The 15,612-nt window shown below is 33.2% G+C and overlaps 1 pseudogene; it reads right to left on the bottom strand.

Annotated features, from left to right (window-relative positions):
- Window positions 1-14,839, bottom strand: part of LOC124993722 (CTD small phosphatase-like protein 2) — a 132,477-nt pseudogene extending 117,638 nt beyond the window's left edge.
- Window positions 14,840-15,612: the final 773 nt, after the last annotated feature.

Here is a 15,612-nt window from a genome sequence, read left to right on the forward strand (position 1 = left end):
GGAATACATATGTATAAAGGCTTCCCAATTACATGTTTCCCAAATGACTCCTGTGCAATTATTTACTGAGGACCATTTTCTGATCAATTCCAACCTTTACGTTGCTTTGCATGCTCAATCTGAAATCAAATTTGCCTTGGACCAAACCAAAATTTGAAGAAAACCAGAATAAATATAAAATCCACTAGCCAGAGAATGTGTCTTTATAAAGGTTTGACAAAAGATGGATACTGTCAGTCAGCTTTCTAATTAAGGAATGGAACAATGTGAGAAGAAAAGTTGCATGAGGCTTTTTTTTTCTTTCAACGTTTTAAATATGGCTTCTTGTTATGGGGTGATGTGAAAGACAGAGAAGGGGATGATTATGAAAAAAACATTCAACCTTTCCACCCAATATTTCGTCTTTGGACTACAGCTGTCAGTTGAAATCCATAAACTTACTTTTGAGTCCTAAAAATTCTTTTACTTGGAAGTATAATCCTTTGGCTTTTACAGAATATTTTGAATTCTTTCAGTTTAGTTACCAGCCAAAAAATTACCTGTTTAAAATCAATCTTTATAAGTATATCTAACTGATTTATTAATGTCAGATACCTGTTTTTTTTTTTTTCCCACCATTTTTGGAGGTTCTTTCCTTGTTTAAAGTTATAAAAACACTATTCTAGTAATTTCTCATCTATTACAAAAAAAAAATCAGACAAATGAGAACTAACTCATTAAGAAGAATATGCAATTTGTTTAAAAATCATTAATGTTTAAATAAATTTACTATGCAAGAATGTTCAGTCTTAGATCTTATAATGTAAAGTTATTAATTTATTGTTTGTGCCTAAATAGGTAGAACACATATGTTGCCTACTCATTAATTTGAATAAGGCTAACAAAATTATGATTACATTTGATAAATTCCAATTAAAGGCATTTCAAATATAACTTTGGTGTCCTTTTTTAATATTTTGTTATCAATATCTAAAATATTTCCTGTTAATGATATCAAGGCACCAGATGAATCTAGCTTAATTATTTCCTTTTGCAAACCATTGACTTCCTTAAGAAATATTGCATACCTAATGTTTATCTGTGATCATTTAGGCTCTGAGAATAGAGGGATAAATGGAATAAGCAAAGTATTGAGCTTGCTCTATCATGATAATATAGAAAATAAAAAAAATACATTAAAAAGGAAGAATAAAACAATTCCAAATAATAAGAGTGATGTGAAGAAAGAAAATTATTAGAATAGAGAGCTTAGGAGTTGCAGGTTTAGAACTAATTTATGCAGCATGAAAGACTCCTGTCTGCATAAAATCAAAACTAAAATGACAAAAGACAAATAAAAAGATAAAATATAAGTTCAAAGGCCCTAAGTAGAGATGTGTGTTGTATATTTAAACACAAATGCAAGAAGGAGAAGGGTAGGAACTGACATGGGACAGACCCTCAGGAATCACATTGGGGAGAACAGTTTAGCATTTGGTCAGACATTCACGATTTGTAATAAAATCAACAGAAAACCAGAGCAGTAAGCAGGACTTTCAGTGGTTTGTAGTGTGATATTTCCCAGAATGGATCTGATGAGAATCTATAAGATTCCAGAGAAAGGTCAGAGAGATTTTAGTTTGATGTAATGCATGTTAAACCAAAGTTCTTGAGATTGAGGTTTTTTAAATAAAAGGATTTATGGAGTATTGGAAGTGGTAGGCAGGAAAAGAGACACACAACTTCCACAACTGCCAGAAACAAGGCTGGATAATGGCTGGGAATATGCTCACTGTACCTAATAGCCAAGAACACTTCTATCATCACCAGTTAGGGAAGGAAAGTAAAAGTTATTATACTCAGCATACATCGACTGTACATTAGGGGCACAGAATTACATGAAGTAGGGAGGTTTTGGTGTAGGAAGATATTCCATAAAGAGAAGTACTTGATGCTTATGAGATGGTGTCAGTTAATAGTCCAGGAAGTCCATTCACAAGCTGGAGGTTGCATTGCATGGTAGTCAACTGCTTGGAGAGCTACGTCAAGGTTTCACCATGAATTCTGGAATGTGAGACGCTATTTTGTTGGTTTGGCTCACAGTTATTAATTAACTTCCCTTTTCTCTCTTTCCCTTCATCGTGTGGTCCCTAAAATTAACTTTGGACATATCAGAAATTTTATCAGAATGAAGTACATGTGAAAGTAATAGGGAAATATATATTATTGAACTTTGGCAAGTCACTTCACTTTTCTCAGTTTCAATGTTTGATCAATTCAAAACCCTTTGAGAAAACACTTAAACTGACTAATATTAGAATATCTTTTGTCATTTATAGAGTTACATATTATCTCAGGCAGCTTTGAACTCACCAAACATGTATAAAAATAACCTTGATTTTTCAAGTAATACTGTTTACATGTAAGGTAACAGAAAAGCAGGAACACATTCCAGCAGCGATTTTATGGTATTTAAATACAAAAAAAAAAAAAAAAATAATAAACATCAGGTTCTTCTGAAGTTTTATTTTATATTTAATACAATAAATAAAGATAGGTATTTTCCTAATGATGAACTAAATTGAAGCGATTTGCAAGTCTCTAGATAATATCTTGGTTTTTAATTTTTTCCCTGAAATATTTAGGAGAACTAAATATTGAAACGAAAACTGTCTGTACATGAAGGTGTTTATAGAATACCCAGTTTATGTGACATTGACTTACACCTCTTAAAATCCAAACAGTATTGTGACATGAAGGGAATATATACTTGCCTCCTGTCACACACAATTGTCATGATTTATTGAAACTTGAAAGAAGATACAAAGACTTATTTGCAGGAAAAAGTCTGAAAATAATAAGCTTTTCTAGTCAATGTAACAGATGACAAGAAAATTTATAGATTTTTCTAATATTCCAATGAAAAAGATTCATATTACTTAATGTTAAAATTACCTTAGCAGTGTTGTGATTATATATAAGACTGTTTAGTATTTCATAGAATGAGACATAGCTGACATTTTGGAAAATTAAATTCACTCTGAAAGCATTTTTCGCCTCAAAAATATCTTGCACATACATAAATCAAAACTTTCTTATTTATTTTAATTGACATAAAATTTTACTTATCATGATGACATTTCAATAACTGTTTACATTACATAATTTTCAAATCAGTATATCTATGTCTTTGAACATTTTTAATTTCTTTGTGGTAAAATAATTTAAAGTCCTTTCTTTCAGTTTTTAGAAATATACAGTACATCAACATTATCTATAGTCACTCTAACTGTGCAATAGAACCCTAGAGCTCAATTTTCATATCCAACTGTAACTTCTTACTGACACATCTTGGTCCATTCCTCTCTCCCTGGTACTCTTCCTGGCCTGTGGTAACCACCATTCTACTTTTGACTTCCACGAGATCAACTTTTTCAGTCTCTACACATAAGTGAGATTATGTATTACGTATCTTTCTGTGACTGACTTACTTCACTTGATCTTTCCATGTTGTTGCAAATGATATGATTTCATTATTTCTTATGAATGAATAGTATTCCAGTGTGTATATACACCACATTCTTTTCATCCATTCATCAGTTAATAGACACAGTTTTTTTTTTTTTTTTCCATTTCTGGGCTACTGTGAATAGTGTTACAATATACATGGCACTGCAGATGGCTGTCATATATAGTGAATTCAATATATATATCTCTAGCATTACAATAATTTAACTATATGGTCTCTATATTTTCATTTTATAAGGAATCTCTATCAATGCATAGAAGTTATGTGTGTTTAATATCCAATTAAAGCAAAATGACTAAATTCTGCACAAAAATAAGAATGAAAATATAAGTGTGTGATCTGTCATCTTAACCGTCCTAGTTATTAATGGTGGTTTGTTCTATTTTCTAGGCATCTCCCCATGTGCTCTACCTATTTGTTTGCTTATTTTCATTACTCTAAAGGAAATGTTTGCAGCTAAATAAAGTTTTCTGCCCAGAAGTCATTGAGTATTTTGCAGAATTAGGAGTATTTCTTATATTCACTTTACTCCTTTTCAACTTATGTTGACATTTGCACAGCACATACTTGGATTTTATGTGCTTCTGTAGTCATTAACTTGGTCGTACTTAGAAACATGGAGTTCTAGCAAGAATTGCTGTTTGGTTTTATCAGAAGTATATTTTAGAAGTCTTATTTTAATTCATCTTTTTATATAATTGATTTTGAAAATACATGGTAGGTGGAAGAAAATATTTAAACATGTAGAAATAAGATCAATGCCAGATTAAAATATCTCAGAGGTAGTGTACATTTATGGGCATATTCTGATTTTCCCTTTGATTGTATGAGCACATGAAAAGTACATTCTTTCTTCAGGTAGTTGCTCAATAATGTCTCAGAATATATTCACATGAAACTATGCTATACACTGAAAATGTTGACAGACTATTTTTAAATAACTCCAAATGCAGAGCTTCAGGGAGGTTCTTTATTAATAATTATATGCCATATTGTTTGTTTGTCCTTTTGGGAATATAGTTACATATCCTCTGTTCTCGTGCTCTTAATTTTTTCTGCATTACTGCATTTTTATTAAGAAAGCATTGTGCATATTTATTTTTCCAAGTATTTTTAAGTTGTAGGTACAGCATAACTGCTTTATTAGATTTGCATCAAATAAACCAGTTCTTTTATAATCTGATAGAATTACCAAATACAGTGTTTACAATAATAATTATCATACAATGAGGATAAGTCAGTCTTGATTAGTCGATTGACATTTTTTAAAAAGGTAAATCCCCTAGCATTTGTTTTTTTTCTCATTGATTTTGATATTTGTATTCTTATTTAATATATCTTCTCATCAGGAAATTAGAACGTTCAGATTTTCATATATATATTTTCATATTATATATAGTGTAATAAATGTTATATGGAGAAAAACATTAATTTACTATAACATATTTAAGTAGGGTTCAAGAAGTGATAATCCTTATTGTTATTTAAAAATATTGCATACTTTTCCATTGTGTTACATATAGATATATGATTATAGTTATGACTGCACCTTTATTAAATGATTTTTCTTATTTCATGCTTTTCTTGACATTGAATATTTTGTTGGTCAAGTGTTAGTAATAATGATTAACTCAAAGAGCATTATTTGTGTTCTAAAAACCAGTAAAAAGCAATAATTTCATATAGACTGTTAGAAAATTTTCAGATGACAAATCATAAAGCAGCTTTCCATACAGGTACCTTTCCATACAGGTATTCTTTATTCTAAAGAATAAGATTTATGAACTCAGTGAGTGTATTTAACACTTTTTCCCTCTTTGCACAAAAATACAGAGATTTTTATGCCCAAGTAATTTCACTAAGATGTTCATGTTTTATATACCCTGAAATTTTTAATCATTCAGTTCTCTTATTTTGGGAATATGAAAATCATAATAAATTCTCAGTACTCAATTACTTGTGAATGGTAATAGAGGTTGAGATACAAGAAAAAACTCATAAAGCAAATATTTTCATTTGAACAGGGAAGTAAAGCATTAAGTCTTGCCTAGAAAATGAGCATGCATTTAAGAACAATAAGTGCTTCAACTGATTTTTCTTTTTTGTTTTTGCTTTTGGTGCTAGAGATCAAACTCAGAGTCTCAAGCACACTAGGTAAGCACAGTAGCACTAAACCACATCCCTACCCATGCTTCAATTTTTAAATAAATATTTTCTTCAGTGGAAAGCATAATTTCCCTCTGAATAAATATATAAAAGAATCAGTTGGTAGCATTAAAGCAGGTAGAATAACTGGGAGGAGAAAATACAGAAACAATTGAGGTCTGTAGAAAAGAAGCTACAACCTAGAAATGAGATTTTCAAATGGAAAAGTGGATTTGACCTTTGAAAGGGAAAACAGTTAATATGTGGAAGAGAACTTACTTTATAAACATACCTAGACTATCATTTGTATATATAAAGATTTCATATAAATGATATTAGTAACTTGTATTTTAATACTTTCCTTTAGTATATTAGAAGAACATCTATCTACCTTTTCATTCCAGTTTCTTTACTGCCAACCCAGAGAAGTTTGTGTCCCATCTTTAAGGTCTGAATTTGAGTACAGTTAGCATTGCCACAGGATTCTCATGAGAAACAAAAGACATAGCTGATATGAATACCTTGACAACTACGTGATCATTAATTAATGCACGATGAACTATAGTATTACTTTACTGCCTCTAATGTAAAGATAGCAAAGTCTTAAATTCATAGTAGAATCAAAAAATTGATCATTATACTCATCCTTATTGCTATTTTTATTAGAATTTAATTGTTCCACTTATTGGCATAACACCTTTCATTTGGTGTAAAAATATTCAATCTAGATCAATTTTGAATTCTATTAGACTTTTCATGATCTTTTCTTTTTATCATTAATCATTAATGTTCAACACATTCTAGTTAGTGTAATTAACATAATTTCACATAATTACAGGTGCAGAACGACACAAGTTATTCCCACGTTCCTTTACTCATAACATATCAAAGAAAATTCTAAAATAATGTCATATCTCAATTTAACTATATATTATTATAAGAAAATTTGCATTTTCAGATTGCAATTTCATAATCATTATATGATTTTTCTGATAAGCAAGAAATTGCATCACCCATTTTACATGAGAAAATATTGAATAATTTTCACCAAATTTTAACTTGTCCATACTGTGTAAGGTATATGAGGGTAAGAACTTCTCTTCTAGTAATCCAAAAACATTTATTTTTTCACAAATACAATCAGCATTTTATCTGTCAATTCAAAAATTCAAAGTAGAACCTTATAAGTGCTTCAGCACAACCTCCTATAATTTCACTCAAACTCATTTAGGATGACTTAAATAGGAATGTACAACAGTAATAATTTTTCAAACTACTATTTTCCAGACTACCAAAATTAAAAAAGGCAACTTGGTAGACATGGTATTGACTAATAAAGAGGAAAACAAAAGAGGATTTGCAAATTATATTTTAAGCTAACAATATTTATTTAAGTTAATGAACTGAAAACATTTTAGTAGTTTTTAAAGGTTTTCTTTCTTAAACAGTCCATCACACCAAAAAGAAACAATCCACAAAGTAACTTAATTATAAAATGTCAAATCTTAAGAGCAAGCATTCACAAAGCACCATTATGAGATTTCAATAGCACTGAAATCTGCTCAGGTTAACCTGCCAACTGTCCTATTTGCAAGTAAAATTTGCCCTCTTTCCTAATCAACTGCTCTAGAGCTGATTATTTCCCATTTATTTAATGCTATCTGCCAGGCCTCCCAAATGTTTTAGTCCTTATTTTAGGATCATCTCAGACTCATTAGCCTTTTGCCTGACAGAGCCAATGTGACTATCTGACAGCCTGAAACTAGGGGCTGCTGTGCCATTGAGTATCAAGATCTTTCCAGGAAAAGAAGTCTGAAAACATAAAATATGAACATATAGTTAAATAATGTCAATTTATGGAACAAGGCAACAAAGCCAATATTCTACATAAAGTTGAATATGCCAGAATATTATTTATTTCAAATACAACAAGAAACAAATAATGTAATAATAATGCTTCATAATTTGGGAAGCAATATTCTTTATGAAAGTTGTGTAATAAGCTATTGTCTCTGGTTGTATTTACTTAAACATGAAATTGTAATTGTTGCTAGCTACCAAATATGATCATAAAACAGCATTGTTATGTGGTTCAATCTAAAATAAGACATAATAGGTGTTATTAATATGGCAATATATTTTTATATGTGGAGAAGTTTCAAGTTCACAAGGTTGCAATGAAATCTATTTGTTAAAGTATTTACCTTTCTCTAAATAAAACTTTAATCAAAATGAATTCAGTAATATAGAGAAGGACTAGACTAATAAAGCAAGAATAAGGAAAAGCTTTTCTACCCAATTCTAAAACACAATAAGTGACCAAAAAGTTAATTCTAATAGTGATCTAAGTCTGTACAAATTATCCATGTGGATGGGTCATTTCAATTTGAGTTTCATGATATTCTGAATGCCTCCAGAACTCAGCATGGGTTGATAACCTAAGTTATTTATGTCAAGTCTCAGGGAAAACTCAGACCTTTCCAATCTCTTTTGATCTGGAGGAAAGTAAATCAATTGGAGGGAGATAGAATCTCATATTATATCATAAATTTACATAAAAGGACCATAAAAATTCCATAGCTTTATGATTTTGTGCTAGGCACTTGAGCACAATTACGTAGAAATCCAGAAATGTTAATGACCCTGCCAGAGGTCACCCAGAGTTGGAATTAGAATCATGTGACTCAAAAGCATGGGGTCACTCCTTATCTTACATGTTTTTCTTAAAAATTGTATTGGGTACATCCTGATTTTATTGTTAGTGTTACTATTATTTTTATTAGACATCATAGTAGGAAATAAAACAAAAATGGACCTGATAGTACACACACACACACACACACACACACACACACACACACATATATATATATACAATTTAAATCATTTAACACACAGCCAAAAAAAATCACTTGCTACATTAATTTTTATGTTTATTTTAGGTTTATTTTGTGATTTTTCAAATTAAATGTGCCCTTATCTTCAATTTGTTATTTAAATATATTATGATAATAATTTCTGATATACAAGTTGTGGATCGTGTGCCAATGTTACACTGGTATATATTTTAGTGACTAGACAGAAGTCACTGGCTCATACATGTTCCCTACAAAAATCACTTTCTATAGGAAAGCAAATAAAAGTTTCAGTGGGAAACCCATGAGTATTATTATCAGGAAACTACAATAAAAATAAGTTATAATAAATAATAGAGAAACAATGAAAGACTAGTATAAATTTTAAATGCAGGTTAGGCAGTGTTAAAAATAACTGAAGAGGATGATTGCAAAATAGCTTTTGAAATGTGGTTCTAAGATGTCTAACACATAAATGTCACTGTATGTAATCTTGTGATCTTTAACAACAGAGAAGTTAAACTTTCATATATAAACAAGATCAAATGTTAAAACAGGTAAAACAAGCTCAGGGAAATGAACAAAGTTAAGCAGGTTATTGGCAAAGATTTTAAGCAATAAAATGTGACACCTGTTTAAAAGAAAGCAGTTAAATGGCAATACAAAAGAGTTCAAGAAGTTAATATATTTTAAAGCACTTTCAGTACAAACACACAAAATATATGTGCATTTATTCTGTGTGTATGTGCTTATCTGTATTCTTATATATAATTTGTAAAGGGAAAGATAATGATCAAAACTCATTTTAATGATGGGTCAATATACAAGAATCCTTTTAAAAGCAAGACAGTAAATGTCATTCAACAAATACATGAGTTGTACAAACATTGATTGTTTTGCTAATAGTATTCTGTAATACATTATATTTACAATGTCTGCACCATAAAACGGACCAAAAAAAGTCAGGCCCAGATTTTAACATTTTTTAGAGGAAATAACCCAGAAAAATTGGATCCAACATGATAAACTCTTACAAAGTGAAGCTTTTTCTTCAACTCTGTTGTGCCTGCCTGTATTTCATTTCATTTCCCTTGCCCCATCCCATTTCGTGAAATTGTTTAGCATTGCATCATGATTTTATTTGCCTCATGAAGATTATTTGCCAAGACAAGTTTGATTTTGATAATACTCGTCCCTCTTTCCTTTCTTTCGGTCACCACTATATCCGTGCTACCAGGTCATGAGGAGGAAACAAAAGGCTACAGCCAATTTCTCCTTTCTGCTCCCTGCATAAGCATTATAGATGGGCTTACAGCAAGGTCAGCCTGGAGAGCTGGACCACCTGCTCTCACACTGAGAACAAAGTCACCTTCGCAGTGTGTGGAAAACTTCTGCCACTCTTTCTTTCCCTCACTGTAGGGAGAAACCTCTCTAGTGAGCCTTACTGAACCTGACCTTCCAGCATGACAAGACAATCTTCAGGATACCATGCTGCTTAGATGACTAAAGCCACCGCTTTGCGCTGTTTGGAATTTCACCCTTTGACACACTACACTGTTTTTAAAGTTAAGAAATTTATTCTTATTACTGCATTGGCTTTTTTTCAAATTCATTCAAGTTATGTCTTTAGTCTTTCTTAATTTCAATGACATACAAAATATTTCTCATCTTAGTGGCATGGTCCTTGATCCCCCAAGTTGATATATGGCCACAGCAAAAAACATTCTCTAATCCTTTTGTTCTCTCAGTTACTTCAATTATTCTAATTTTAAAAATATACTATTAAATAAACATTTGCATGTAGTGAAAATGGAGTAAAAACAGTAAGATTTACACGCTTGTCTAAGTAAACAAATAAAAAGCACGAGCAAAATAAAACACAAAGATATGTAATACAATGGTTCCCAAGACAGTGGGCATCAAGAAACAAAACACATTGAGCTTTTAGCTATGGAAACAAATGAGGTGAGTTCTAATATTTATTTCTGCTTTGGAAGGGTTCTATAACTAGAACCAGGAGGAGGAATGTAGGCAGAGCCCAGAGATCACAATAATATGAAGAGAAGGTTAAGAGTATAGCCTATTAAGGTAGATAGAGATGCAGGATAAAGTGCCAAATATTAAAAATCCACAAAATATTAGTCAACTTCATGTTACTATAACAAAATTGTTGAGATAATTAATTTATGAAGATGAAAGCTTTACTTTGGGCTCACAATTTTGAAAGTTCCAGTCCAAGATATAGTGGCCCATTACCTTGGTTTTCTGAGAAGTTAGTGCATCAAGGTGGGAGGGTGTATAGGAGCAAAACTGCACAGTCTATGAGCCAGGAAGTAAAGTGTAAAGGAACAAACTGTGGTCCATCAATCCCTTTTGAAGTCAAGCTTCTGGTGGTCTAAGGATCTCATACAAGTTCCTATCATGTAAAGGTCCATAGCATCTTTCAATAATGACAACACAGGGACCAAGCCTTTAATATGTGGAACTTCCAGGAGACTTTACCCATATTAAAACCACACCATTCCAATTCTGGTCACCAAAAATTCATGCCCATCTCACAGTGTAAAATGTATCCACTCCATTTCCCAAAATCCAAAAGTCTATTCTAGTAAAACTCAAAAATATAAGTCCAAAGTTTCCTCCAAATCTCAAGGAAAACTCACATGTGAGCCTTTGTAAAAATAAAATTACACACGTCCAAGATACACTGATGTAACAGGCATATGGTTAGCACTCCTACACAAAAGGGGAAGAATAGGATAACACAAAGGAGGCTGGCCTAAGCCAAGACCGAAACCCACTGGGGCAAAGGTTAAATCTTAATGTTCCATGTCCCATTCCGAGGGCACACTGGGATGGTCTGTGGACTCCCAAGGGCAGGAGCTGTGCTGGTTGCATCCCACATGGTCACCCTCTTGATCTGGCTATGCAAGATATATGAAGTTCCTTTAGCACACATTGCATATTGCTGGCATCTCAACCTTTTCTGAGTCTCCACTGTGTCTTCATCTTTACTCTCATAGCTCAATCAGCATTGCTCTCTTGCCTGCAGGAGCTGCAGCTCTGTCACACACTGCCTGACACCCCACGCTTTCCTTTGAAATCTCCCTGGAATCTACCATGGCCATAACTCCTGCATTCTATATTCCTGCAAAATTAGCTTCATGTGGGTAATGTCAAGGTCTCCTGCCAGTTCAAACTGTACTCAGGCCCACTTGATTCACAGCTGCAGTGGCTTCTGACTGCCTTGCTAGCTGAACAAAAGGAAATGAATCCTGGGGGAACAAATCATGATCCTGGGTACATATAGTACCCAGGGCTTGTTTCTAAAAATATCCCATCCTGGAAAGTCTTTGAAATAATTTGCATGTCTATATCTCTGAACTATGATGACTGAGGACTTGCTCATTTCTGAATTGTCTTTAGGGCATACTTTCTGTTGTCCTTATACAAAGCCCTTGGCTTTTTTTTAATAGTGCTAAAGATTTCACCCTCTTTGGTCATAATTTTACACTTGCTCTTTTTTTGGTCAAACTGCAAATTTTTCAACTTTTTCCACTCTGATATTTTGCTCTTCATCCTCACTGTAAATTGAACTGAAGGCAGTCAGTATTACCCATGCCTCAGTCTCAATACATTGCTGAATTAAAATTTTCTAGACCAAGTAAATTAGTCCATCACCTTTAAGTTCAGTCTCCCAGACAGTATCAAGACATGGACAAAAGGCATTCAAATTCTTTGCCACACCTAGCAATGTTCTCTAGTTCTATTTCCAATAGATTTATTTTTCCATCTGAAATCTCATCAGCAAAGCCTTTACTGTCTGCCTTTCTATCAGCATTCTGGTCCTCTAAAACCTCACCTGAATCACCCATAAAGCTCCACTTATGGCATTTTACATTTTTCTAGTCTGATCCTCCAAATACTTCCCGACACTTTCCATTAACCAATTCCAAAAGCTTTTCCACATTGTCAGATACAGTCACATCAATTATTTCACTTCTCATTACCAACTTTCTATATAAGTCAGTTTGCCTTTGCTATAATGAAATACCTGAGATAATTGACTTGAAAGGGGTAAAATATTTGGTTCTTTATTTTGGGGGTTATAGTAAAAAATCTTGTTGCCCACTGTTTTGGGTCTCTAATGAAGCAGTGTAGAATAGCAAGAGCACAAAGAGAAAAAACTCCAACTCTTGAGCCTGGAGACAAAAAGAAGAAGAAAAAAGAATGAGAAATAATCCCCTTTGAAGGATCTTCCCCCCTTGACCTAAGAATCTTCTATAAGTTCCCATCTTCTGAAAGTCCATAGTATCTCCAAATCATGCCCCTCTGAAGACCAAGCTGTTAACTTGTGGATTCTGAGAAACTCTACCCATACCAAACCAGAGCATGCATATGGGAAAAGCTCTAGAGATGTTCAGTGAGTGCTCAGCAGAATATGTGTCAATACATTGCTTGTAATGAAACTACCAGAAAACACAGAAAGAACTCTCCAATAGGACTAATGGGAATAATATCTAGCACTCCCAAATGAAGTCTTCATAATTTACAGAACAATAGGGAATATGCTTAAAATGTTCTTATGCAATAGTAAAAACTAATTAGCCCTGAACTAGACTCCTCTGGTCTAACATAATAACTACTAAAATGAGGGGGAAAATAATTTAATCTTAGTATTTAACCACATTTAAGAACAAAGCTCAATGATATATTTAGGAATAGAAAATATCCAGCACTGAAAAGATAAAATTCATAGTGTCTAATTCTGCAGTAAAATATTAATAAAAATACAAAGAGTCAAAAAAAATGACCCCATAATGCAGAGGGAGGAAAATCAATGAAATTAAACTAGAACTGAAAAAGATGATAGAATTGGTGAAAAAGGAAAATAAAAGTTATCGAGTATCTATTCTATATTTTAAAAATTAAATATAGACATTGGAAAACATTAAAGGATAAATCAAACTCTTAGAAATGAAAACTATAGTTTCTAATAAGACAATAATCTAGATGAGATTAACATGAGATTAGACATTAGAGATGAAAACATATTTGAAGAACAGAGGAAGAAAAGGAAAATGAAACAGAAGGATCAGTGAGCTGTGGGAAAATATCAACAGACTAATCCACAGGAAATTAGAGTTTTCAAGAAATAAGAGAATATTTAATGATTGAATGTTCCCAGTTTTGATAAAAATTATAAATCCAAAGTTTTAGGAAGTACAATGAATCCAAATCATAATAAGTGCATCAAAAATCATAGTGAAGGTGCTCAAAAAGGAATATCTTAAAAGTATTTAGATGGAAGTTTGCTGCTTCCCAACTACCATGAGCTAAGCAACTTTTCTCCACCACACCCTTTTGCCATAATATCCTGCCTCACCTCAGGTTCAGGGGAATGGAGTCTCACAAAAATGGACTGACATTTCTGAAAACTTTGTTCCAAAATAAACTTTTCCTCTTCTAAGTTGTTTTTGTCAGGTATTTTGACAAGCATGGAAGAACTGACTAACACAGAAATTAATACCCAAGAAAGAACATTGCTGCAGCTAACCCAACCATATCACCCAAAAGTCTTTGGAACTGCTTTGGAGTTTGGATAAGTTTGGAGATACAGGCTGAGGAATCCTTAGAATGTTGTAAGCAGAGCTTAATGGCTGATTCTGGTGGGAGTTCAGGAAACCAGAATGTTGGTGACGCTGTAGACAGTGAAGACTGGGTTCATGAGGTTTCAGACATAATAAGAACTCTATTGAGAATTCTACTATGGGTCATTCATGTTGTATTCTGACAAAGACCTTGCCTACATTTTGCCCATGTTCTAAGACTTTTTGTGAGACTGAATTAAATGGTAATGGACTACTTAATTTGGTGGAGAAGATGTCAAGGTAGCACATCATTCAGGAGGTGAATTGGTTATTACTGAAAGATTTTAAACAAGTTTTCTATGATAACTAAAAGCAAAAAGCAGAGAAGAAAGATTTGAAAACCTTGAAGTTGGCCAGAATAATACATGTAAAAGTGGGGCCAAGGAGGGTATTACTGCTGAAGAGATTAACACCACTAATGATATGCTAAATAGTTTGCATAGAGATTATAGGAAGGATGTCTTGAGAGTGATTTAGGAATCAGCAAGACTGCACCCATCTCGGGCTCAAAGGTATAAAAATTAAAACTCACTTAAGAGAGCATGGTTATACAGGAGTGCCCAGAAAGTTGTTTTCCCATGATTCATTTCACTGTGCTCTCTGCCCAGGCACTCAGAAGCTCCTAGAGCCTGCTCCAAGAGGGGCCCACTGTTGCCCAAAATGACAGCAAATCTTGTCATTGTCCATGTTGTGGTGGCTAAGTCAAGCAGAGTTGGGATCATCACAGACAATTCCTGAAAGGGTAATGTGTGAAATTCTGAAGGTAAAGCTGAAGCTGGAATGAAGACCCCAAGAATGAGAAGGTGCAAGAATGGTGGAAAGTCTGCCAAGTGAGGCCACTTGGTCTGCAACCAGCAGGGTCATAGGGGCTGACTTCCCAAGTCCTTTAAAGATCACATCTAACCACCATGTACCTCAGGTACCAGAGTCGAATTCTATGACTTGTCTGCCCAACTGGGCTTAGGTCTTTGTTGATTCCATTCGTTTTTACTATTCCCCATTCCTTCATTTTGGAATGGAAATATTTACTCCATACCATTGTATATTGGATGAATATAACTTGCTTTTGATTTTTACAGGGTCTTACAGTCAAGTTCGTCTTGAGTCTTAGAGGAGACTTTAGACCTGGACTTTTGAATAATGATGGAACTGTTCAGTCTATGGTGATACTTGGAGAGGAAGTACATGCACTTCACACTGTGAGATGGACATGATCACTTTGAATCAGGGAAGGTGTGTTATAGTTTGGGTATTAAAATGTCCCCCAAAGAAGTGAAATATTGACTTATGAGCATTAGAACTTTTTCATTAGATTAATCCATTAGATAGGTTAATAATTTGAATGAACTATTAGGTAGAAACTGTACATGGGACATGGCTGGAAGAAGTAGGTTGCTGGGGAACTGAGCAGTTTTCTTCTACCAGGCCCTTCTTCCACCATGTTTTGCCTCAC

The sequence above is a fragment of the Sciurus carolinensis genome, chromosome 9 (genome assembly GCF_902686445.1).
Source record: "Sciurus carolinensis chromosome 9, mSciCar1.2, whole genome shotgun sequence".
Taxonomy (NCBI): domain Eukaryota; kingdom Metazoa; phylum Chordata; class Mammalia; order Rodentia; family Sciuridae; genus Sciurus; species Sciurus carolinensis.